Raw genomic sequence first — 15,833 nt, 5'->3', positions numbered from 1 at the left:
TCATATCGAAATATTTTTGTGTCCAATCCCTAAACAATTCCTTGTAATCTTCATTCACAAGGAGCTTCCTATCAAACGTCCATTTAGTGCGGTGTCTAATAATAATGGTTAAATCTATTACTAAAATTAAAGGGTTGTGATCCGATATTATTTTAGGGAGCTTCATAATTTCCACTTGTCGTAGCAAACCTCTTGTTCCGAGGAAATAGTCAATCCTAACGTATTTATTATGCGATTAAGAAAAATACGTGTAACCAGGGTCGGTTGATTTTTTAAGTCCCAAAAATCCAACAAGTCATGGCTATTTTTAAGATGACTTAGGGCCCTATATACTCTAAGTTTCCGACGGGAATATCTACTCTGCCTCTTCCCTGGTTCAGCAAATAAGGAGATGTTTAGGTCACCACAAAAAATTAGGGACTTCGGCCAAGAGGCAAGTTCTATTTCAAGATCCTCAAATATTTGGGGGTCATCTTGGTTTGACCCATAAACCAAGCATATAGTAATGCTTGATATAAGTTCTGCTATGACCCACCTCCCTAAAGTATCCGCTATTTTGCGCTTGACTAACCCTAGTCATATTTTGGCTAGGATAACTACTGCATAAATATTAGAGGTTTGTGTTATACAGGCAAGAGTGTTATAGCCCACAACCTTTAGTAATTCTCTTTTCTCCCAAGGTGTGCGTGCTTCCTGTATGCAGACTATATCCATAGAGTTTAACCTTATTATTTCAGCAAAGCAAGCCCTCTTAACCCCATCGTTCAAGCCTGCCACATTCCAGGAGCAGATTGTTATCTTCCCCATTGAAATCTACTACACAGCTCCGAGAATCCTTTTATCAGCATCCATATTCCTCCACAGTGTACCTTACCTTCTGTCTACCATTAATCTCTCTTAACTGTTTCTTTATTTCAATACTAAGTCTGGAAATGCTCTTATTGTTTTGCTTTTTGCCCCCCCACCCAACACCTCCCCCCTTCCCACCCCCAAAGCGCACCCCCCACCCCTTCTGAGGCGTACAGACTCCAACTAGAGTCTGCTGATGATGAGCTTGCGACACATGACCAAAGCTCTATTGCTGTGACATTCAACTTAATATTTAGTAGATGCTGAATTTTAACCTCACGCGGGTTTTTTCCCCCCATTTTTCCCCTTTTCTTTTCCCCCACCTTAAAAGTGTATTAGTTTCATTGAAAACAAAGAAAACAACCATTTTTTTTTCTTTTTCTACTTTTCTTCCCTTTCTCCCTACCCCTTGACTTCTTGCCCCCTTAGAGACCACTCAAACAAGCCAAAGTAAAAAAAAAAGAAAGAAAACAAGAAAATACCCACCAGCCCAAATAAAGGGAGACCTTACGAGTATTGGATGCTACCTTATCCCATTGCATCGATTATGTTTTAAAAAAAAGTAAGTCTGACCTTAGCCTGATAATCTATCCAGATATTCTTTAGCCTTTATTTCAGACAGGAAGAATTTGGTTTGCCCTGCCCAAATCACTTTAAGCCGAGCTGGGATTATTGAGGTGGGCCTGAGCTTTCTTATCTTGGAATGGCTTGATTAATTGACGCAGCCTTCACCGCCTTTCGGCGGTGGAGTGACAAACATCTGGGCGTACAAAATAAGAGATCTCATTCCTAGTTCTCTTTGACTCTGGTCTAGCCTTCTCAAAAACCGCCTGGCGCAATAGGAAATTACCAAAATAGCCAAGATAGAACCGGAAAAAGCCCCAGCTTTTGCTGGATGTTTTAGAGTAAAGGGAACACGGTGAGCGTGTTTCACTTCTAGGGCCCAATTCCACCCAGTGAGTTCTGGCAAAGAGTCTCTGAATAGATCCACCATGTAAGATCGGACATCCTCCCCCTGTACCCCTTCAGAGACCCCCAGCTCTCGTATATTGTTCTTCCGCTGGCGATTCTCAAATTCCTCTAATTTCCATTTGACATCCGCCAACTGTGCCTCATGGGAGTCCACTCGCTCTTGATTTGAAGCCATCTCCGATTCATTAGAGACAATCCTAGATTCTAAATCTGTAAGTCGGTCTCCAAATGTGCTACATGTCTTGGTTAGCTTTCGCACAACCCCTTGCGCCTTACGCATGGCGGCTTGAGCCTTGCGCCCATCCTGACGTGTCTCTTCGCGGTGCATCGAGATGGCCTGGAGAATGGTATCTAGAGTTGGGGCGGTTGAACCTGAGTGTTCTGGGTGTTCGAGGTGTAAAGTGTGAGAGGGATTAGTAAGCCAAATCCTTTGGCCCCTGCTTTCTTTTTTTCTTTAGGATAGTTTTTATTTTAGAACCAGGATCGTCCCTCTGATCGCTCTAACTCTCATCTGTCGTAGATGAGATGTCGAGTGAAACTGTGTTATCCCCGTGCACTCGGAATAAACAAGTTGAGTTGAAATTATTTAAACGAGATATGGTTGGCGCCACATCTGACGCATGGAGTCTGACCGTGTCTTAAATGCAACAACGTATTGTAGGAAAGGGTCCCCTACCCACTAAGATGCGCGCTCAATTTTCATTGAAACACAATGGTTTCTTCACAATCTTCAACAGATTCAAATGACGTCAATAAAACGATCTTTCAAAATGACTTCCATTCATTTATTCATCAAAAGTGCAATGGTTCATAATGATATTCTTATGACTCATATCTTCATTTTTTAACGGTCTTTCAAAACACCCAATGCATTTCGGGTCTGTCACAAGAGACCCTTCATCAGGGGTCTGTAAAGTAAGTAATACAGGACCAAATTAGAAACTCCACATTCTAATCAATAACAATAAACGATTAATAAATAAAGTGCACGTGCAAATTGAACGGAAATATGAAACAGATGCGTGCACGAGGCCAGTGATCGATTGTAGTGATTCGAAAACACAAAAATAGCCAGAATGAAAAGAGAAAAGTTCCCAAACGTTCCCGAAGTATCAAATGTGTTGCGATAAACGTTGCGTGTTATAGTGCCGAACTCTCAAATTAAGTGATCTTAAACGAAAGGACTCTCAAACTAAATATAAAGCTTGGACTGTGCAGGAAAGACAAACGAGGGTGTGGAAAATCGTGACAACATGCAGGAATTAGTTGCGGGAAACTTACAGCAAGACCGGGCAATCCATGTCTGGATGTCCGTGATAGTAATCCGGGATACGGAAGTCCAACGAGCGTTCGCGAAAGGGATTTAACGTTAGTACGTGGGTCCCTAGTCACGTGATGTGAGTATCTCAACTTCAAGGAAAAAAGTGAACGGGTAAAGTGTGGAGTGGTGAAAAGCGAAAACGGAACGTAAACACGTGAAAGACATGATAAAGAGACGCCGTGTTAATGAAACACATAGAGTTGGGAAAAAGTATCAGCAATATCAATGAAGACAAAAAGATGTATAAGTGAAATACATAAATTGCTTATGAAAAATAAAAGAGCAAATCAAACTTTCACTAATGTCTCAATAGAATTAAATGAAAACTCAATTGAAATAACATGGAAAATGGGAGCAAGGATATAGAATCAGCCAATGTCAGAAATGTACACAAATTTACAGAAAACAAACATGTTCAATCCGATCGTTCATCCCAATCGGTTGTAGGGAATTACGTTTTTTAATCCAGAAGTATTCTGCTCTTAGTCTGTGTTTAGTCGGATCCATATCTCGGCGTTGAGGAAGCACCTCCAATACCGTAAATCTCAATTGAGCAATTTGATGTCGAGCAATGGCTGGCAATGGTGGATTTCATGTTCGATAAACGAATGATATTCTGTAGTGGGATCAGTATCAAGAGGTAAATAAATGTTTTCATCAGATATATGACAACACTTTTGACATAGAAATCCGTGTCCATCACAATAAGTGCACCCCCTTTATCAGCTTTCTGAAAGGTTAAATTCTGTTCAAGACTTAGATTTTTCAGTGTATTCCATTCTTTAGCTGATGGGGTGTATCTTTTTGGTTTGGTGAACGGGATTCTTTGTACTTCAGAAAGTACTGATCTCTCAAAAGCGTCAATAGTTTTGTGCGAAAAAAGTTAGCAGAAATTGCTTTTAGGTCTGAAATCAGTGTTCCATGGATCATCATTTTTGATTTCTTGAGTATCTTTGAAAAAGAATCTTAGTTTGAGAGCTCTGAAGAATTTAAACAGTGCTATTTCAGTTTCTGCGAGGTTGGTGCGAAATGTAGGGACAAATGTGATGCCTTTATTGAGAATCTTCATTTGAGGCTCTGTGAGTTTTTTCGAAGAAATATTGATGACTAAGTGATTTTCAACATTTGGCTCCTTGTCCTTCTGGTTATTTCTTCCTCTGTTTCTTTGACCCCTTATTGTTCTTCTATTTGAGGTGGGGCATTTGCTGCTGGGCTGATCTCCAAAAAAGACGGTTGGTGTGTGGACTGACTCTGTATTTGCTTAGCAGTGGGTTTCTCTGTTGTTTTCACTGGCCCTCTTGATTGGGCAATTTCAGAATCTGAAACCACGCTTTCCTGTGAGGAGGTTGTGTTGGATTTCTGGGGTTGAGGTTGCCACTTCTTTTGGTTGTATATTTCAGCCCAAGTATAAACTTCCTCAAGTTTATAGTCCAATGTGTCCCTGCGATATTTTCGTACTTTCCGCTCATTATCTTCCTTCGCATACCGTTCTAATTTGCTATTGATGTCTTCAAGTGTTTGTTGTAAGTCAGGAATTTTCTTGATTTCTGATTGTAATGTTTTGATTTCTTCTTCTAGAGCAGAATACTTCTGGATTAAAAAACTTAATTCCCTACAACCGATTGGGATGAACGATCGGATTGAACATGTTTGTTTTCTGTAAATTTGTGTACATTTCTGACATTGGCTGATTCTATATCTTTGCTCCCATTTTCCATGTTATTTCAATTGAGTTGTCATTTAATTTTATTGTGAAAGTTTGCATTGCTCTTTTATTTTTCATAAGCAATTTATGTATTTCACTTATACATCTTTTTGTCTTCATTGATATTGCTGATACTTTTTCCCAACTCTATGTGTTTCATTAACACGGCGTCTCTTTATCATGTCTTTCACGTGTTTACGTTCCGTTTTCGCTTTTCACCTCTCCACACTTTACCCGTTCACTTTTTTCCTTGAAGTTGAGATACTCACATCACCTGACTAGGGACCCACGTACTAACGTTAAATCCCATTCGCCAACTTCCGTATCCCGGATTACTATTACGGACATCCAGACGCGGATTGCCCGGTCTTGCTGTAAGTTTCCCGCAACTAATTCCTGGATGTTGTCACGATTTTCCACACCCTCGTTTGTCTTTCCTGCACAGTCCAAGCTTTATATTTAGTTTGAGAGTCCTTTCGTTTGAGATCACTTAATTCGAGAGTTTGGCACTATAACACGCCACGTTTATCGCAACATATTTGATACTTCGGGAACGTTTGGGAACTTTTCTCTTTTCATTCCGGCTATTTTTGTGTTTTCAGATCACTACAATCGATCACTGGCCTCGTGCACGCATCTGTTTCATATTTCCGTTCATTTTGCACGTGCACTTGATTTATTAATCGTTTATTGTTATTGATTAGAATGTGGAGTTTCTAATTTGGTCCTGTATTACTTACTTTACAGACCCCTGATAAATGGGTCTCTTGTGACAGACCCGAAATGCATTGGGTGTTTTGAAAGACCGTTAAAAAATGAAGATATGAGTCATAAGAATATCATTATGAACCATTGAACTTTTGATGAATAAATGAATGGAAGTCATTTTGAAAGATCGTTTTATTGACGTCATTTGAATCTGTTGAAGATTGTGAAGAAACCATTGTGTTTCAATGAAAATTGAGCGCGCATCTTAGTGGGTAGGGGACCCTTTCCCCCAATACATTGTTGTAGATGAGATGTCCTCAGACCACTCACCCCTGTCTGAAAAGATAGGGGTGAGAATTCACTGGGGTCTTTTTCAGGTTCCATGTTATCATTAGCGGTTTCACTATTTTGAGTAGCTTGGTCAGCTCCATGGTTAGTTCCACCCTGTCGTGTCTGCCGTGTTTGGGGCATCTGAGGTGGAGTAGATATAATACTACCCCCCCTGCTCCGACCATCATGTCCAGTGTCCCCCCTAAGTTATTATTACCGGGGGGGTCTCATTCTGTATATCTCCTACAGATCTCGTTAATGTCTCCCCCCGCATCCATCACAGTTAGAGTCACAAGCGGAGAGGGAGAAGCTGAGCGTACCTTCATTAACGGTTGGCCTGTCCCTTGCTCTCTGCTCCGGCTCCAAATTAGGAAACTACTAAATCAATGCCTCGCTTTGTGCTTCTGGGACATCTAGCGGAGCCTGAGCTACACCCAGGCCCTCACCTTCACCTATTGTTGCTGTGCTGGCATTCACAGCCTTGTTGGGCCCTACCTTACTCTTCCCTTCTTGGCCCGGAACTGCTTTTGCGGCCGATCCCGGTAGCAGATCAGCCACAGTAGGACCGGCCGGGTGTCCCTCCTGCACTGTCCCGCCTCCTCCACGTTTCGGCGTCTGAGTAGGTGATCCCAACGCCGCTGGGGCTGCAGCCTTCCCGCATCCGGCATCTCCCGACTCGGAGATTCCTCGCAGCACCAGTCTTGCTGCCCTGGTTTTGGCAGCCCCTGCCGCCGCAACCGCCTTAGGAGCCACCCCGACGAGTTCACTGGACTTCTCACACTCAGCGTTACCCGTGGACGGGAGGTAAGATTCTATGGGCCTCCAGGCCCATAGGAATGAATGGGGAATACCAAATCGGTAAATTCCGAATCGGTATTTACCGAATTTTACCGATTCGTTAAAAATTACAGAATGAATACTTACATACCACTTACCCATTCTAAAATACCGAATCAGTAAAATTCGGTATTATAGAATCGGTAAATGATATTTACATACATCTGGCCCTAGGTACATTTTTGTCATTTCCATAGTCATGTATGTCAGCTGCTCTATTTTTTACTCCTACTTCTTTACCTCTACATTTTGTACATTACTTTTTGCACTTCATTGTATTATATAGACTCGTGTCTGCATCCAGCCGTGCGCTTGCAGACTTTTGAAGAACCATGCAGTTTTCAAGCAGTGTAGAAAAATGCGCTCTGCTTGATTTGCGTATTTGAATATTAATCTTATTAGGAGCCTATTTTTACTGAGCTCCTTCTTGTTAAGTGCATTGTAATTGCAGCAGCAGGCCTAATGTCCTAAAGCTGTGATTTGCATCATCAGTCACTTGGTTTCATTGTCATCCTTTATTAACAAAAAAGGGCCTCCTTAACTGGGCTCTGTGCTAATTTTAAAATTATCTGATTTTGTAGCAATCAAACTCAGTTTAAAAGAAGCAGTGAAAAGGCCATTTAGTTGCACATTTACCTACACAAAGGCACACAGACCAACTCACCTTTAGACACGCGTTTCACATAGTCCAACAGACAGATTGGCACCCATGCTCATAGATTAACAAACCTACAAGCATAAATGCACACAGATCAACAGTCCTACATAACCCTGTGCACAGTGTTACCATGGGCCCTAGAGAAAGCAAAGTAACTGGGATTCCTCACTGGGGTGACAGCTCAATCTGTCAGCAGCCCCCGAAACACAGGCACTTTTTGTAATTTATCACCTATTGTAATTGTTCTTGGTTTTGTTTCAATGGAGACACTATGCACTTTATTACAATGTGATCAGCCAGTGTGTTGATATTATCGTATTGGTGTGACAACGGATATGATAAATGTTTTTAATGCAAAATGAATTCGTTTATTGGTCTTGTATACTAATGTTTGGGTAAGAGCCCTACATTATAGCATTGAGTGTGTAAGGCTATTTAGCCTTGTAAATATATTTTGCCATAAGTGATACCTGTAGCAAAGTGTTTTTTTTCAGAACCCCCTCAGTTTTTGCCAGGTTTCTGATGCACTTTAATTTGATGTGCCCTGAGTCTCTGTCAACCAGGTTCCCAGAGCATGTGTTCTTTCCCAAAGCTGTACCTTTGTACCCCCAATTGGCACATCTCTGACCACAGGTAAGCCCCTTGTAAAATATACCATGGGGACCTAGGGTACTGTGACCAAGGAAGGCCTCTACAGGCTGCAGCACCTATTGTGCCACCCTTAGGAGCCCTGCACCCTAACACCCACACACTGCCGTTGTAGGAAGTGTGTTTTGGTGCAGAGAAAAGTGAAAAGTCAACATGGCACACATGTCTGTGTGCCATGCCTGCAACCCACTGCCTCAGGTGACGGTGCAGTGGCATGAGCCTTGTCCCTCTACAGTGTCTAAGTCCATTCTTAGACAGTGTAAGTACAGTAAAGCCATAAAGAGTATATGGTCTGGGAGTTGGTCATGACGAACTCCACAGCTCCATAAGGACTTTACTGAAATCTGGGCAAATGGTAGCTGTTAGAACTGGGGTTCTCTAGTTGACAAAGGTAGGTACCACTGTCCAAATAGGGACCCTTGCTTCTAGTTAGCGTAAGGAGGAAACACTCTTTAAATAACCTCTGCTCACCCCGTTGGTAGCTTGGCACGAGCAATCAGGCTTATCAAAGGCAATGTGTAAAGTATTTGTGTAACACAGTGAAATCACTACAAACTGACTCCACAACAGTTTCGAAAAATAAAGGTATGCAATCTAAACTACACAAGACCAAAACGACAAAAATCCAACATACACAGTTCAAGAATATGGTTTCAAAAGAGTTCTTAAGGTTGAGTTAAAATAATCCACAGTTGCGTCATGTTTTTGCCAACAGTACCTTAAGATGCAGCAAAGTTCCAAGGGAAAAGCTGTAGCGATGAAAAGCTAGCGATGCGTCACTCCTGAGACCCTGGGGAGGCAATGCGACAACCCTTCTGGACCCAGCGGGCGTGTTGCGGTGACTCCAGTCTGTATGGGGAGGGATGCGATCCCTTGCCTGGATTCCGGTGCACAGGTTTCAGTGGAAGTGGCTCGCAAAAGGTACGATGCAACGATCTTTGGGGCGGCGATGATCTCTGGTGCGACGACGATGCGTGGCTCAGCGGCGATCTTCTCCTCTCGCGGCCTCTCGATGCAATGGCTCTGCGACGACTCTCGCAGCGACGTGATGTAGTCCGCCAGCAAGCGGTGCGGCGATCTCACCCAGTGACGACAGGCTCTGCAACAATACTCTCAGCGATGGTATCTCCCACACCGGACTGGTGCGTCCCGCAAACGAAGGATGCGACGACTCTGGCAGCGGCAACAGGCGCTGCGACGATCTCAGCCTTTGTAGCGTTGGGAATTTCCTCGTACTGACGGGGATGCGCTCCGCAAGCGAGCAATGCCACAAAACTTGCAGAAAGTTCTTTAAAAGCTTGGGGCCCGATTCACAGAACTAACTTAAGACAAAATCCTAAACTTACCACTTTTGGTATTCACAGAAGTTAGGATTCTGTCTTAAGTTTGTCTTAAGACAGACTTAAGACACACTTAAGTTAGGATTTTGTCTTAAGTCTGTCTTAAGATAAATTTAGGACAAAATCCTAACTTCTGTGAATACCAAAAGTAGTAAGTTTAGGATGTTGTCTTAAGTTATTTCTGTGAATCGGGCCCACGGTTTCCAGCTTCCCAACACAGGTACAACTTCCAGAGGCACCACACATGGGCCAAGCACTCCAGGAAGGACAGAGCTCTCTCAGTAGAGTTCAGGGAAGCTGGGGGCGAAGTCCTTTTGTTCCTGGGACTTCATAACAGGGAGCCAGCTCTTCTTCAGACCCTTGGAGATTCTTTCAAGCCAGGCGACAAAGTCCTTCCCCTCTCCTTGGCAGTAAAGCAACAGCAGGTCAGTCCAGCAGAGCAACAGCAGGACAGTCTTCCTTCTTCGGTTTCAGCTTTCTCCTTGGCAGAGGTTCCTTCTTGATTCCAGGATGATCTAAATTTCTGTAGTCAGGGGTCCTATATTTAGACCCCTAAAAGTCTTTGTTCCCTTTGTGCAGGAGGGCTCTGAGCCCGGTCTGAACCAGTGCTGGGTGTTCCTGGAGCGCTTTGTTTTCCTGGCCTCTCCTTTCCTTTCAGAGAGAGGGGTAGGGTCGTCAGCCGCCCAGCAGGAGATGGAGCCAGCATTGTGGAGGGAAAGCACAGCCCTGGAGCACTTTGTTGATATGATTCCTTCTCTCCATTCACAGTGCAGGGCAGAGACATAAGACGCAACACAGGGGGTGGAGCCAGCACTCTGGGGGGCAGGCACAGGCCTATTCAGGATCAGGTGCTATCCCCTCCCACCACTCAAGATGCAGATGCAGTCATTCAGCCTAGGGCTGACTCAGCCAGCCTCCTGGGGGCTTCCCCAGTCCCTGTCACTCTCAAACCAGACAGGCAATTCACAAACAGGCCAAGGCACACAGACAGGTCAGACAAGAGAACAGCCACTTTATAAAAGTGCTGTTCTAAAACACAGGATTTAAAAACAACCATTCCTAAAAGATGTGTTATTAAATTCTGAGTTCAGGGATACTAGACTTGTATGTCCTACCTTGCTCCTATGGGAAGATATGCTGGTAGCCACTGTAGCCAGCATTCCCCATGATAGCCTATGGGCAAGGTAGCCTTACAATAGTGAAAAACGAAGAATGGCTGTCATTCACTACCAGAGCAAGTCACCTGCACTAGTACATGCTCTACCTTTCACATACTCTGCACCCTGCCCAGGGGGGTACCTTGGGCCTTCCATAGGGGTGACCAATGTGCACAGAAAGGGAAGGGTTAGGCCTGGTCAGTGGGGACACTGACCAGGAGAACATGGCAGTTCACAGACTGCACACAGGCACTGCGGTGGTAGGCCTGAGACACAATTTTAGGGCTACGCATGTGAGTGGCACAATCAGTGCTGCACGCCCACTAGTAGCATTTGTATCCCCAGCCCTGTCACACGCAGTGGACTTTACTAGGGACCTCTTGGTAATACAAATATGCCAATCCTGGATAACCAATTACTATAACAATGTATACAGGGAGCATTTGCACTTTAGCACTGATCAGCAGTGGTAAAGTGCCCAAAGTCCTATTGCCAACAACCACAGGTCTGGAAAAATAAGGGAGGAAGAAGCAACAAGTTTGGGGATAACCCTGCAAAAAGGGCCATTTCCAACAGTACCAAATGTCTCAGCACATTAAACCCACACTGATGCCAGTGTGGGATTTAATGTAAAATGCACACAAAGGGCTTCTTTGAGATGCCCCCTGAAAAGCGACCAGCCCTGGCGTGGTTCCTGAATGGCTGCCCACCGTTTGCTACCACCAGACAGGTTTCTGGACCCCTGGGTCCAGAAACCAGCCTCAGCTCTCTGGGTTCAGAGACAAAGCCCATCCTGGGCAAAGGTGTCATGCCCCCTCCCCAGGATCCACGGGTCCACGAAGGGTAAGCTTCATGGGCCTGCTGCCATTGTAAACTGACCCTGCAGCTGACCCTGCCTTTTGCTGCCCACAGCAACTGGCTCCCACCATTTCTGGCCCCCAATTTAGGTGGCAGAATCAGTGGGAAAACCTAGTTAGGAGATGTGTGCCCACCTTTGTCTACCCCATCCCTCAGTTGGGGAAGGAGGTGAAGTAGACATATCAGTCCCCTTCATCTTGAAGATGAGGGCACCCAGCCAATTGGAGAGGAGCTAATGCCCCCCTCTTACTGGAGGGTGGCATAATAGGGGGTATACCCACCCCAAGAAAGGGACCCATTGGCCCTGACCTGCACATGCCTGTAAACGCCCCTAAATTTAATATTTTCGGGCGACTCTGAACATTCCCTCCTCAGATTCCTGCAACCTACGAAGAAGGATGGAAGAAGTCACACAGCAGAGGAGACTACAGAGAAGAACTGACTTGGCCCCAGCGCTACCAGCCCGCATGCAGTTTACGGAGATCCTGTGTCAAAAGTCAACTTGTCCTGCAGCCAGCGAACTCCAGAGCCCCTGGGAGGTCTGACTGCCTTCATCAAAGACCAGATGTTCTGCGAACAGCAGCTCTGTTCAAAAAGAAACTACAAAGAAAAGCTCTGAGCCTGCTGAGGATGAAGAAACACGATGTCTGGAACCACCACTGCACCTGCATGATCCAAGTGGCCCACCGGTCCCAACGAGGTCCTCTGGTGCTCCAGGGTCCGAGTCCACTGAGGGTTGTCCCCTTCAAGACTCATTGACGTCGCCAGCAGCCTCTGCACAGAGACCCCCCTGAACCACGAGTGGCCTAGTAAGGTGAAATCCGACCTTGAAAGGTACCCCTGCATCTGGCCCTCCAACTTACCTGCTCAGCTGTTGGTTCCTCCCAGAAGACTTCCTGGACCAAGCCTGCAGCCAAAATCCCAAACCAGCAACTTCCCTAGGATTGCATTGGGTTTCTGACCCCTCCTAAGCACCCTGCACATGGCCGCCCCTGCTCCACTGGTGGTGTGGGCTTTGTGCTGACCTTGGACCTCCTTTGCCCTGACCTTAACCCTTGGAGCTTGGCTCCCGAGACCGAGTGGCCTGCTCGAAATCAGACCCTGAACAAAGGCCTACTTAGCCCCATTGGCTAACATTGGGCTCCTGCACTCTGCACCTGGCTGCCTCAGTGCCGCTGGTAGTGTAGTTTGAGTGCCTACCTGGACTTTGGGGAATCTTGGTCCTAACCCCCAAAAGCCATACCTGTACTGTAAGTCAAGTACTTACTTGTGAAACCGATAACCATTTTTCTCCCATAGGAACTAATGGTTTGAGTTTTTGTTCCAAAAAATCTGTGTTGAACAGCTGTTTTGTATGAAAAAACGTAACTGTGCTTTAAACTGATACCTGTTTTACTTACCTATAAGTAACAAAGTTTAGGGTGTGATATCTAGGCATATCATCCCAAATAGTCGATGTCATCTAAAAGTAACTAGAATGTAATCCACAGTAATAACTGTGTAATTTAAACTACTTTTTGAACCAATACAAACCTGTAACGATTGCAAATCCATTTCAAATTGCACTTCTTAAAATATTCCATGATTGAAAGTATATTTTACCTACCTGTACCAAGACCTGCTTGGTTCTAGAAAAAAAATAACTTATGTATACCTTTATTTATACTTACTCAGTTGGTCTGGATTCAGTCTCTGAGAGTGTGCTTTCAGTCTTGATTAAGAGAATACAATAAACACTTAACACACCCTCTGGAAAAGCCTAACTGCTTGCCCATACTAACATAAAGAGAGCTGTTAGTACTTACCTAATGTAGCCTCTGCTATACCTCCGGGGATCCCCTGAACTCTGTGCACACTATACCTTACTTTGGTATATACTGAGCCAGCGTCCTACAATACCAGTGAGAGCCAGGGGGCCCGATTCACAGCCTGCACAGTAGTGGTAGAATCGCCACACTCAGAGATTACGCACTCAGAGATTCCGCACACATGTGGAATCTCCGCATTTAGTACTCCATTGCAGAAACGAGTGCAGAAACTCTGCCGTGAGTGTGGAGACACTGCCACGACTATGGAGGCTCTTTACGAATTTGGTCCATTGTTTTTTAGAGTCTTGCCTCTCGGTCACAAGTGACAATCGAGTGAGGATGCAAAGATCACCTACTATGTTAGGAATGTGTGGTGATATTCAGCCACCTAAATTTAACATTGCCTGGTGGGACGATAGAATGAGGACGCAGGGCTGACAGCTGACCTGTCATTTCACTCGAAACCATGGTAACCCTAAGTGTTACCTTGCGCGTACCTGCACCGTGACTTTATAAACATCCTGTGGATTCGACCACTGGTACCACACATGCCGTTCCAGTAAAATGGCAGACAGGTGGCAGCGATTAGACAGGGGTGGAGCCAGTTACCTCAAATGAGAGCTAAAAGTCCTGTACATACCAGTAGCAACGACAATGATTGAAGCACAGTCCTGCTGCAGCTCTGTCAGTTACAGCTTAAGTCAGACAAGCTTATACCACGGTACCTCCTGTTCAGTCATTTGTTATTTTCAATCAATAAGCGAATTGTGAAGTGCGCTACTCACCAGTGAGGGTCTCAAGGTGCTGGGGGTGGGGAGGGGGGGAATTCAGCTCAGGGTCACCGAAGAGCCAGGTATCGCAGGTGTTAGGTGATGTGCTCATGTCGTGGGATGCCGATGACAAGTCTGGCCGCAGAGTTCTGAATGGTCTGGAGTTTGCGTAGCAGGGATTTGTTCATTCCAGTGTAGAGGGCATTTCTGTAGTCCAGTCTGCTTGTTATGAGTGTGTGGGTGATGGTCTTTCTGGCTTCGGGGGGGATCCACTTGAAGGTCTTGCGAAGGATGTGGAGGGTGTTGAAGAAGGTGAAGGCGACGGCATTGCCCTGGCGGGCCATGGTGAGGGAGGAGTTGAGTATGATGCCAAGGTTCGGGGCATGGTCTGTGGAGGTGGGGGGGTGCTGCTGAGGGCGGTGGGTCACCAGATGTTGTCAAAAGCTGAGGGGAGGGGTCCAAGGTCGAGGACTTCTGTCTTCTCCGAGTTGAGCATGAGTTAGCGCCACATAGGTATTTTGTGTGGGTGAGATTTTTGCAACTTTCCATCGTGGGTTTTCTCTTATTTTTCATTCACATTGGGGAAAACCCTTTGATGCCCTTCCCCTAACCAATGCCAACGATAATTACCTGATGCTAGCTGTGTTCTAATCGACCAGCTACAGGCAGCGGGGGATTGAACTTTAAAGACTACATGTTGATAGTGCAAGATACTTAACTTTTGTGATTCTTCTAATGTGTTTTACTTAAGAATGTTCTTTTCCTGATAATAGGATCAGAGTACAGACAGGTGGGTCTACTGATGCATTTGTGCTTACATGTTTGCAGTTGCTACAGCTTTATTGCAAGAACCTTAGTGCTGTAAATGTGCTATACTGCTGTGAGTGGATTATTTGCATTTGTCCACTATCCCCGTGTATTCCTGCCCGTGGCCCCAGTGTTTCATTTCCCGAGCATCCCCCATTATGAGGACTTGGATGAAGTCCCTACATCCAAGGCTATGGAATCTCCTTCTATGTGGATTTTTTGTTGTTTGCAAGGGGGGTTTGATGCTGCTGTAAGTCAGTACTTGAGTTACTTGTATGTGGTTGCTGTCTTGAATAACATATGGGTCCGAAGCCTGAAGGCACTGTGGGGAGGAGCTGGCGCCAGATTCTCATCCAGTTCTGTCTCATGCATAACCTTGCTGGCATGGTGAGACCCGTCTTAAAGCAATACAATTGCTGTAACAAGAGAGTAGGAATTCTGAGGTATTGTTTGAGGACCTGAGCTGTTGAGCCTTGTATTCTAGTTGGTAGAGGGAGCATCTGAGTGATTAGCAGGGGTACTATCAGTTAGGTCTGGTATTTTTAGCATTCTTTGTGGCTGGAGAGACCGCTACATTTTCCAGCATATTCTAATGTGAGAGATAATATTACGTTCTGATAAAAATGTGATCTCAATTCTAGATTGAAATATTCATTTGTGTTGTACATAATATGTCAATCAGATCTGACCCAAGTTTGTGGTCAAAATGTTAGCCTTTCAGCAGTCCTTCCACTCCCCCCGCTTACTCGACTCTGCTATAAACAGGGTTTATATAGATTAAAAATAGAGATAGTTGCAACTGCAGACAGACAACAAGTACTATGTTCAAGTAGTTGATGGAAAAAGTTTTGGGACATTTGAAGACAGGTGGTGACTGTCTAACCATTTGTTACTAGTAAGAGACACTGCTAGTGAGTGCTGTAGAATTGGATTGAGAAACAAAATGAACGAAAATTTAATAAATTAGACTTTTTGTGTGGATTCTGTGGAATTGTCTACTTAAAACATCAAACCCCTGAGCGCTGTAACCATAGGGATTTCATGTCATGGATCGTTTTATTAACC

The 15,833-nt window shown here is 44.7% G+C and overlaps 1 protein-coding gene across 1 annotated transcript in view; it reads left to right on the top strand.

Moving 5' to 3' along the window:
* ALK (ALK receptor tyrosine kinase) overlaps positions 1-15,833 on the top strand; it is a 2,610,699-nt gene that overhangs the window by 2,138,019 nt on the left and 456,847 nt on the right. The window lies entirely within an intron of this gene.

Source organism: Lissotriton vulgaris, chromosome 6 (assembly GCF_964263255.1).
Source record: "Lissotriton vulgaris chromosome 6, aLisVul1.2, whole genome shotgun sequence".
Lineage (NCBI taxonomy): Eukaryota > Metazoa > Chordata > Amphibia > Caudata > Salamandridae > Lissotriton > Lissotriton vulgaris.
Note: the sequence above shows the minus strand (reverse complement) of the source record. Positions and strands in the feature narration are given on the sequence as shown.